This window comes from Limulus polyphemus, unplaced genomic scaffold, assembly GCF_000517525.1.
Source record: "Limulus polyphemus unplaced genomic scaffold, Limulus_polyphemus-2.1.2 Scaffold580, whole genome shotgun sequence".
Taxonomy (NCBI): Eukaryota; Metazoa; Arthropoda; class Merostomata; order Xiphosura; family Limulidae; genus Limulus; species Limulus polyphemus.
The window spans coordinates 436,483-446,994 of NW_013666190.1; the positions used below are offsets into that span (position 1 = coordinate 436,483).

Here is a 10,512-nt window from a genome sequence, read left to right on the forward strand (position 1 = left end):
TGGGACGGGGATGCGAACCCGCGACCCGCAGATTGCGAGTCGAACGTCCTAACCACCTGGCCATGCCGGGCCAGAGAAATCTGACCCGTGATTGTAGCGTTATAACCCCAAAGACTTATTCCTGTTCCACCGGGGAACGTCCTATAAGGCGAGTAAATTAAATACCTAAAGAAAATATGAAACTACTACACCTCAAATAAAGATTTAATCATTTCATACACAAGATGTAATCACTTTACTAAAATATTTATTAGGTGAAAAAATAGAAACCACATAATTGTAATTTTTAAAGGAAATTCTACATTTAGAAATATTACCTATAATGTTCACATTTTCTAAGTCTATAGAAATTAAATTTATAAATTAAAATTCAATATTTTGAAATTCATGCAATTTTATTATTGTTGTCAAAAAAGTGTTGGAACTAATGTTATGAACTAAATCACTTATTATAAATGTCAAGTCTAGAATGCAGATAAGGTAACTGTAGTAGATAATTTCAATATATGATTATTTGAAAACTAAATAATATACAAATCTTTCACAATAGATAGTTGATTAGTAATAACTAAATAAATTAATTCATTAATAACCTTCACAAAGCATTTAACTCTAGTTCCGCAATACAAATTCTACCAACTTTTATTTAGAATTAGATAGAAGCTAAATAAATATTAATACAAAACTAATTGAATAAATTTCAATGTCTTTTATGTAATAACAGAACAGATTTCTTGTTTAAGTCACTAGATGGCAATAGCAGTCAGTTATATGTTGTTTTTTTGTTACAAATGAATATTGGTTTTCAAAAATAAATCAATGTGTTAAACGTTAAATAATTTTTTAGCTTAATAAATGTTAATGATTGGAGTAGATAAAAAATTATAACAGAAAGCTAAAATCACATAGATGTAGATTGTTTGCTTGTTTATTGCATAGCTAATAAGGTAATCTGCCGCCACCCATAACTTTAAACTGCCGAGCACAGGGAAGGCAACTGGAAGAAACCCACCGCCAACTCTTTACCAACGAATACTGATTGTCACATTACAGCGGCCCCGGCATGGCCAGATGGTTAGGACGCTCGACTCGCAATCTGAGGGCGCGGGTTCGAATCTCCGTCCTAACAAACATGCTCGCCCAAGAGTTGGCGGTGGGTGGTGATGACTAGCTGTCTTCCCTCTTGTCTTACACTGCTAAACTAAGGACGGCTAGCGCAGATAGCCCTCGTGTAGCTTTGCGCGAAATTCAAAACAAATAAACATTACAGCGTCTTAACGGCTTATAGGGTGAGCATATTTGGCGCAAAGCATAAATGTAAAGATTATATATATAGTTTTTTCACTATAGTTTGTTATTTAATGATATTTTTAAAAACAAAAAAACATCGCCTTCAAATTGCATTTGGAAAAGTTATACAATGATAAAAAAATGAAAACAGTATATCTGAGTAAATAAGTTTTTTTTTCATATAATATTTTCAAGATTTTACCATTCTAACAAATAATAAATTGCCTTCCTCTCTAGAGTTTGGCTGTAAACTGTAAAAAGTTGCTCTGATCACAAGCGTTAGCGATGTATACTGTATCTTTTTCGTTCTCTATTTAAACTGCTTTGTATTTTTTTGTACTTTGTTTTAGAACATTTAATTTTCTAAAAGGTAACATAACCTTTTATTTGTTTACAGTTCTTTTTTTTTACTTCTTTATTTTAAAATATTGGAATAAGGCAATCTCTCACAGGCGAGAAAGGTAAACTGTTTAATTTACCTAAATATTCAAAATGTTCCAGATGTACGCGCTTACAAACCTTCTCACACTGGACATCCGCCTTGTTCAGTATTGACCTTATTTCGTGTGCTAATTACACACGGTCAAAGGGTGTGTCCCACTTTGGTATTTATCACGGATGGTATTGTTAGAGACTCTATTTTGATCTACTTTTTCTAGTGACAGTGCTGTGTTTAATTATCTGAAAGATATGTTCTCCTTTCTTTCGTCCACTGGATGACCAATGGTGTGTATAGCATCAGCGCTTGGAGAGGAATGATAGTTTTATAAATATAATCATTGTGATATCTCTGTCATCATCCAGAATTATTCCTGGTAAGATACCTCATCCTCGTGCACCCTCCTTGAACTTATGTTATAAGTAAATAAAAAATACGTCTCGCTTTGTTTAATACTGTATTTAGTTTCTTTTCTTCAACTTTGTTATGTCAGAAATACAGTTTTAACTCTGTAAACATTTTCTGCCGTATCTCCCATTATTGCAGTAATAATCTTGCCTGCAAGGTATTCAGTGCACCTGAAAATACCACAGAACAAGGTTGTATTTTAATGTTGTGACCGCAGGATATGTTTTTGTGGTGACTTTCTTATCATTGAAGGGTATATACTTTTCTGTGCTTCTGTGTATAGTTGTGTAACAGAAGTGTCGTACTTTGGTAAAACTTGTAAATGGCATTTTCTAGACTAATGTGCAAGTGGAGGTATTCAAATTTAAAGGTGATTCAAGGTAACAGGGATTTAAGAGAGTAATGAGGTCATCGAGAAGTCCTCTCCTTTTGCTGCTGCTACAAAAGAGCTGTTGAATAGATTCTATCCCTGAACATTATCCACTGGCTCATGGAAGGCACAATTGAATGAAGGTCAGTGAAGTGATTTGTGGGCTAGCATTCCTGAACCGAGTTGGGAGGTCACTATAGAACACGTAAACTGGTTGTTATTACCCATTCCTGGTCAAAGGTGCTAGATGTTTCACTGGTGGACAAAGTTTAGCAGTTGGAGCTATCTCTGCCAGGAGAAAGAATGAGCACCATGTGGTGAAGGTGTTGACCTGTGGGGCACACTAGTGCTTCTCTGAGATGGGAGATGTGCTGCTAGAACCATAATTGGTCATTCACAGCTGGAAGATGAGTTTCATACAAGTCGTTGTTTTGCTGTCCAGGAGCATGATATTTGTCCAAACATAGGGTTTCCGGGCACCAATAAAACCTTGACAGTTAGGACAATGGGTTAAGTGGTAGATTAACTGCTGAAAGGAAGTGGATTTCCTTATTTTCCTAGCCATCAAGTGGTGTTTCACGATAGTATGTAAGCACTGCATCATGTGGTAGCCACTTGATTAATATAAGACAGCTGAACTTTATACAAACAGAATTTTGAAAACTAAACTGAAGGGGAATTGCGACTCTAACTTTTTGAGTTTTTGAGCGAATTTTATGGCGAGATGATTATATAACATCTTGCAATAATCATTCGTGCTAACTAGCTCAGTAGCAGAGGAATTTCTGTAACAGACTGCACAATATTCGCTAGTTACGTAGCCAGGACAGCAGATGTTAGTAGATGTAATGCTTAGTAGTGGGTGGATCGACCAGCAGATGGCAGCACAGTAACGTTATAAGTATTATATATGACAGTAATTGTATTTTACTGTTGGATATTGTATTTAGCCCGTGCCAATATTAATGTGTGTGAACATCCTGTAGTGGACAACACGAACAGTAATAGTGACTGAAGGAATTTTGTATAAGAATTCTTACTTCGGCTGAATTCTGATTATAATTATTTATTTCGTGATGCTTAGAGAGTCGAATTTATCGGCGCATAGATGGCAGCACGGTAACGGAAGAGCAGGAAAATTGTTATACGTGTGAGATGTGTAATACATATACGGGCATTACACAAAATCGTTAATGCATATTGTATTACATACATGAATCAGTTACAAAGAGAACAAACTGTCGACAATAAATTAATAAGAATAAAGAATTTTATCCTAATCTTAAGAGTGCAATATAAGAAGTGAAACTGTGATTACTGGCCTCTGGAGCATCATTGGAAGATACATTGTATACAATATTTTCGTTGATACTGGTGAAAAGAGTATTTTTAGTTTTAACATTGAAATTTTGGTAGGTTTGACTTGTTTTCATTAGAGATAAAACTTACACGTGAGTGCACCCTATATTTGGAATAAAACAAAGTTTAAGCAGGTGTGTTTGGCGATATTAATAAGGAATATTTTCGGTCGGACCGAACTGTTGTATAAAGGTAGTTTATGTATTATGTCATATGTAAACATGGGGTACCCAGTATTTTATGAAGGTAAGTGAAATTCCATGTCATGTATAAACTTGATGTGTCCAGTGATTTATCGAGATAGCTTATGTGTCGTGTCATATGTAAACTTGGTCTACCCGTTGTTTTGTGAAGTTAAGTGTCATGCTATAACTAAACGTGGTGCACCCAGTGTTTTATGAAGGTAGCTTATGTGCCATGTTATATCTATACTTGATGTACCAAATGTCTTATTTGGTTTTAATGTAATATGATCAATCATTCAGACTGAAATATTTCACAAGCACATATCTTTTCATTGAATATTTCTTAACAAGTTGCAGTTAGAACATAGGATATTGCGGATTGTGAGTGTGTTACCTGAGACACAAAGTAACACCCATGTGAAATTGCTTTGTAGTCTCTTCAAATTGTCCTTCACTTGTATGAAGGCGAAGTCTTAGGGAGCTAAGATGTCCGTGATAACGGATTCTCATGATCAGAAGCTCAGGTTGGCCTCGTACAGTGGCCATCCTGTTTGAATTATCTGTGTAGGAACTAATCTTTATATTGTTAATCCTTTTCATTCCACACTGGATCCTGGATCTGTTTGTATAACAACCAAAACGCGGCGGATTATAGTTAGCTGATCTAGCTGTAGTCATAGGTACGACACGATGGGCAGCATGGCTGTGGGCTGGTCATATGTGTGACCCTAACAAAACTCCACGAACGTAGTCGTCCACAAATAAGTGATTCATTATCTACATTATATACAGTACGCCTGTAAAAATATCACATGACCAGAACAATTGTTAGTAGTTATGATTGGGCAGTCACAACATTCAAATCTACACTTCTGGCTGAGCTTTTGATAATTCAGAATCCATATTATCACCATCTTTCAATAATGACTTTTTGTTACGTACGGTCAAGATCTTGACTATGTTGGCTATTTTGTCTTTGACAAGACTCACTAGTTTGTTTGTTTTAAAGCAAAGCAACGTTGGGCTATCTGCTGTGTCCACCGAGAGGAATCGAGCCTCTGATTTAAGCATTGTAAGTTAATAAACTTATAGCTGTCCCACCAGGAGAGAGACTCACTAGAAGTTCCCCAAATTTTCGTTCCACTGTTTGACATATCCGTACTCACACGATGGGACAATATATAGGGTTCTTACGTTATTAGGGAATTATTGTGTTTATGTTGAGTAACTCTTTTACATTTTAAAACTAAACCGTTTCATTGTGATAATATTGCTAGATGTTATTTTACTATTTATCGCCTTTAGTGTTTGTTTTTGTTTTTTGAAGTTCCCGCAAAGCTACACGAGGGCTATCTGCGCTAGCCGTCCCTAATTTAGCAGTGTAAGACTAGAGGGAAGACAGCTAGTCATCACCACTCACCGCCAACTCTTGGGCTACTCTTTTACCAACGAATAGTGGGATTGACCGTCACATTATAACGCCCCCACGGCTGAAAGGGCGATCATGTTTGGTGGGACGGGGATTCGAACCCGTGACCCGCAGATTGCGAGTTGAGCGCCCTAACCACTTGGCCATGCCGGGCCCGCCTTTAGTGAGATGCTACCGTATTTATTGTTAAATGTCTGTATTATTGCGTTTCTATACTATATTATCTCATTTCTAAACTGATTATCATCAAAGGATTTTCTTTTCATAAAGTACGATATGAGTACTGCTGTTATATTTTATCTTTCTTCTTTGCTATGTCCTGTGTAATCATAATTAGTGATAAAGAATTTTTTGTATTCTCGTCGATTGAGCAATTCTTAAAGGGAAATCTTCAAGTGGTACCCGCCCTCCACTGACTCAGCGGTAAGTCTGAAGATTTACGATGCTAAAAAAGACTGGGTCTCGATACCCATGGTGGGCACAGATAACCCACTGTGTAGCTTTGTGTTTGACACTAAACAAACACCAAAACAAGTGGCAACTTTTATGCTATAAATACGATATTAATTAATAATTACTTAGGAGTGTTCACTATTCTACTTCAGCTCAATTAGTTTCATCAGAGGGTGAATTCATTGTGTATTGGTGTCATATATTATACTTTGTTCTACGTGTTACAATATTTTTTGTAAGTTTCTAAAGGGGTGCACTGTGGTGTTTTTTAACTATGATTGGATCATCGTGATGGGTTATCTCTTGAATTCTAATCACTTGGAGTTATGGAATTCAAAAAGTACTGTATCAAAAAGTACTGTATCGTGTTTTTCTGATCTTAATAATGATTATAATTCCTTCGAAGGTTTGTTTTTATATTGAACTGGGTTGTTTTGTAAACTGATATTGATTTGATATTTCATAAAAGGTTAGTTTTATTTATATAAAAATAAATTAATTTTAATATATTGCAATTTAATTCTATGTTATTTGTTTGTTGATTTATTGTTAAGCTGCACGATTGGCTATCAGTGTTGTGCCTTCACAGGTATCAAAACTCATTTTTAGTGTTATAAGCCTTCACACTTATTGCTGAGCCATTGGAAGGGGGGGGGGGCAATTCCATGTTAAAAGTATTTATTATTGGTTTGGTTTGTTTTTAATTTCGCGCAAAGCTACACGAGGGCTATCTGCGCTAGCCGTTCCTAATTTAGCAGTAAAAAACTAGAGAAAAGGCAGCTAGTAATCACTACCCACCGCCAACTCTTGGGCTACTCTTTTACCAACGAATAGTTGGATTGATCATCTCATTATAACGCCCCCACGGCTAAAAGGGCGAGCATGTTTGGTGGGACGGTAATTCGAACCCGTAACCCTCAGATTGCAAGTCGAGCGCCCTAACCACCTGGCTGCACCGGGCCATTTATTATTGTATTGTTTTATATTGCATATTATATTATCTTTTGAATATTTGTGATTGCACTAAGCTACACAATAACTATCTATGTTAGCCGTTTCTGATATACTAGTGAGATAAGGGAGCTAGTAAACAGCGCCCACCGCCGACCATTGTTTGACCGAATAGTCTTATTTGATCGTTACCTTTATAACACACCAACAGCCCCAAAGTATGATATGCTATTTTGTTGTTGTTGTTGTTTTGCGCAAATTCACAGTTCGGCACTGAGCCACACTTGACCCGATTGAGAATTGAAAAGTATTGTATTGTATTATTATTATTACAATATCCGCAATGTGTTGAACAAGTGATTTACTTGTTACTAAGTTAATATGTTTAACCAGGTTAATTACTTAACTAGATGACAACGTGGTTAACCATGTAAATTACCTAACTATGAGTAAACGTGTTAAACTAGATGAAATACTTAACTATGAGTCATCGTGTTAAACTAGATGAAATACTTAACTATGTTATGAATCTATGTTAACGTGCTTATTTTTTATGACATTAATTCACTGATTAAGGGATTTTTATATCGTTGTATTGTAACTTAAAATCGAATACTGTGTATCGATTAATGTCAAAAATTATAGAATAGGTTGAACAATCGTCAAATTTTTGTTATATTAAAAAGAATGACGTTTCGAGCTAGCGCTCTTCGTCAGATAGTACAGCTTAGAATTGTTGTAAGCTGTGCAATCTGACGAAGAGCGCTAGCTCGAAACGTCACTCTTCCTTAAACAAATATTTAAAAAAAAACTTGGCGATTGTTCGACTTATTGTATAATTTCGATATCTTTGTCGCCTATGAGGTTTTAACTATATATATATCAATCAGTGTTAACCGATGTTTTGATTTGTATTGATTGTTTAATTTGTATTGTTCATTTATGATGCTTTGTTGTTAATTAATGAAACAAAAATGTTAAAACCCACGTCTATAACAAAATCGTTTTATTATTATTACTTCAACGTTTTTGCCCGAAACATTGAAGTAATAATATAAAAAGGTTTTTGTTATAGATGTGTGTTTTAATATTTTTTTTCATTATTTTTCCACATCTTGCGGTCTTTCCTACTGTTTGTTATTAATGAGGGATGTATAATTGTATTTTCTTGTCATTGTTAATGGCTAATGTATTGTTGTAAATTTAACTATTGACTTGTACTGAAGGGTTTACTTGTATTTGTTTAGTATTATTTACTTTTTTGTTAAAGGGTTTATTCTTATACTGTATTCTAACTCTGATTTAAAATTGTAACTTGAATTTTTGTTATTGTAACTTGGATTTTCTTAACGATTATTTGTTTCTCTTTAAACTGTCATGTGATGCAAGTGTTTTGTCAGGCGCAAGAAATAAGGTATTCAAGAACACAGTTGATCTATAGGTTTTTGATATGTTTTATATATTTTATTAAACATAAGATTAGGGACGACCTGAAATCAAGGGAGAGTGGGATTTGGTACTTGGAAAAATATAATATTTTCTTTCTCTCTCTTAGCTCAAAAAGATAAACTAAACAGTTTACAGACATTATTAAAAAAAAATATGTGCACTAATAAACCTTCACTTATAGGAAATCTGCTTTTTACAGTAGTAATCTTATTTCGTTTGCTAGTTGCACACGGTTAAGGAGTGTGTGTCACACTTTGATATCACTGAGCTTTATCACAGATGATGTTGTTGGAGACCTAGTTTTGACCTTGTTTAAATTGAGAAATGTCTAGAGAGCTATATCTTTCTTGTTTTCACCAATGGAATAACCAGTAATGTAAGTAGCGCATGGGATAATGTGTATATAATGATATGCCCTCTCACTCTTGATTCCAGAATTCTTCCTAACGTGAACTCTAAACAGAAACAGAGAGAAATGCTGTCGTCTTTATACCCTGGTCTCTGACTTGTATTGTAAGTAAATATACATTACAATTTTATTTATATTATGTTTAATTTCTTTTCCAGAACACAGTTTCTGCTATATCTCCTGTTACTGCGGTACTATTCTTGCCTATAAGGTCATCAGTGCACCTGAGAATACCACAATTTAAAAGAAGGCAAACAAGATGTTTTTAAATATTGAACTTATAAACACGGTTATTAATAAAATTTACCAACAGATTGCAGCAAGAAACTGCAAATGTTTTACGGTTTTGCAATATTTTTTAGCCGCGACTTAGCGGTTCATAGAATGGCTCCGAGTTTTTTTTTCAAGTACAAACTTTTAACTCGTAGCTCCGTCATCTCTTAACCGATTTGAGATCTAATTACATTTTTCGACTCAGGAGGTCAAACCCTTTCGATTGATATATTTGACCACACCCAAGGTCTCATAGATTAATTTACTCTAATCCTGCCTAAATGAATTTCAGTTTGAGAGTAGATTAGTAGAGATCCTGATGAGTAATAAAATTGAATCGGGTATGCGTGCGCCCCACGTTTGGTTATTGCTGGCGTACACAAATACAGCTAATAAAAATGAAAAAAGAAAAAGTCTCATAGATTAATTTACTCTAATCCTGCCAAAAGAATTTCAAGTGCCGCGGCTATTTAGGATTCCCTCTTGTTTAAAATCTAAAGGAATTTTGGCCTTTATGTCATGATATTAGATTACAGCAACAAGCACAACATGAAGCTATAAAGCCAAGTGTCATAAATATTTTATCCAAAATAGTTCGTTTGCCTCAGACATACGCCAGAATTCCACATAACTTAGTCAACAGCTCACGAAGAAAATTCAAGCTGAGGTTTATTAGAAAATATTACGATCAGAGTTTTAACAAGTGATCCAACTAATCGAATTTGTGTTTCTGTACAGTTTGTGTTGCTAGGATGAAGAGATACACTGAACACCTTTGAACGATACTTGTTATAACAATTTGTTTGAACATTCATTTCAGAATTTTCGTTCAAATCTGAACAGAGGGCTGTCTTCCTGCACGTCGTGATCGCTAACTTGGAACGAACAGACGAGAAGAAAGGCAGCTACTCAACATCACTCGCTTCAAACTCTTGAGCTACACTATGACCAAATGGTGAGATTTGGCTGCCACTCTTTAGCACTTGAAGGCCCCAAAGTGTGGAGCGTAATTTTGCGACAATAGGCTACGAAACTCCGAACCCTAAAATTATAAGTTTGAGTATGCTAATCACTAGGCGACACCTCTAATCCTGTCACAACAGAACAAGATAGAAATACTGTATTGGTTTATCCGAATTAGTGCATTTTCTCATCACAAGTAGGCCTAATGATAAGGGTAAATGGTTGCTGGGAGTGAAAGAGCATAAGAAACCTAAGCTCTTTGATTTCTTTGTTATTTAAGATTCAGAATAAAATTCTTATTAATTTCTTATAAACATCCTTATTATTTTTGGTTTATTTTGAGAAGAGAAAATATAATTAGGTTTAATATGCTTAGATCGAAAAAATATATTATAATTTAGTAATATGAGAAATCATTGTGACGTAATACATCTGGGTACTCACTCCACTTGGTAAATTCGTTTATTTGTTTGTTTGTTTGAATTTATGCACAAAGCTACACAATGGGCTATCTGTGCTCTGCCCACCACGGGT

General features: G+C 35.0%; 1 long non-coding RNA gene across 1 annotated transcript in view; it reads left to right on the forward strand.

The window, feature by feature from the left end:
• LOC111085731 overlaps positions 1 to 10,220 on the forward strand; it is a 16,350-nt gene extending 6,130 nt beyond the window's left edge. Inside the window, exons 2-3 of the long non-coding RNA XR_002610544.1 lie at positions 8,769 to 8,846; positions 9,836 to 10,220. This is a non-coding gene — a long non-coding RNA (uncharacterized LOC111085731). The remainder of the gene's footprint in view (positions 1 to 8,768; positions 8,847 to 9,835) is intronic.
• Positions 10,221 to 10,512: the final 292 nt, after the last annotated feature.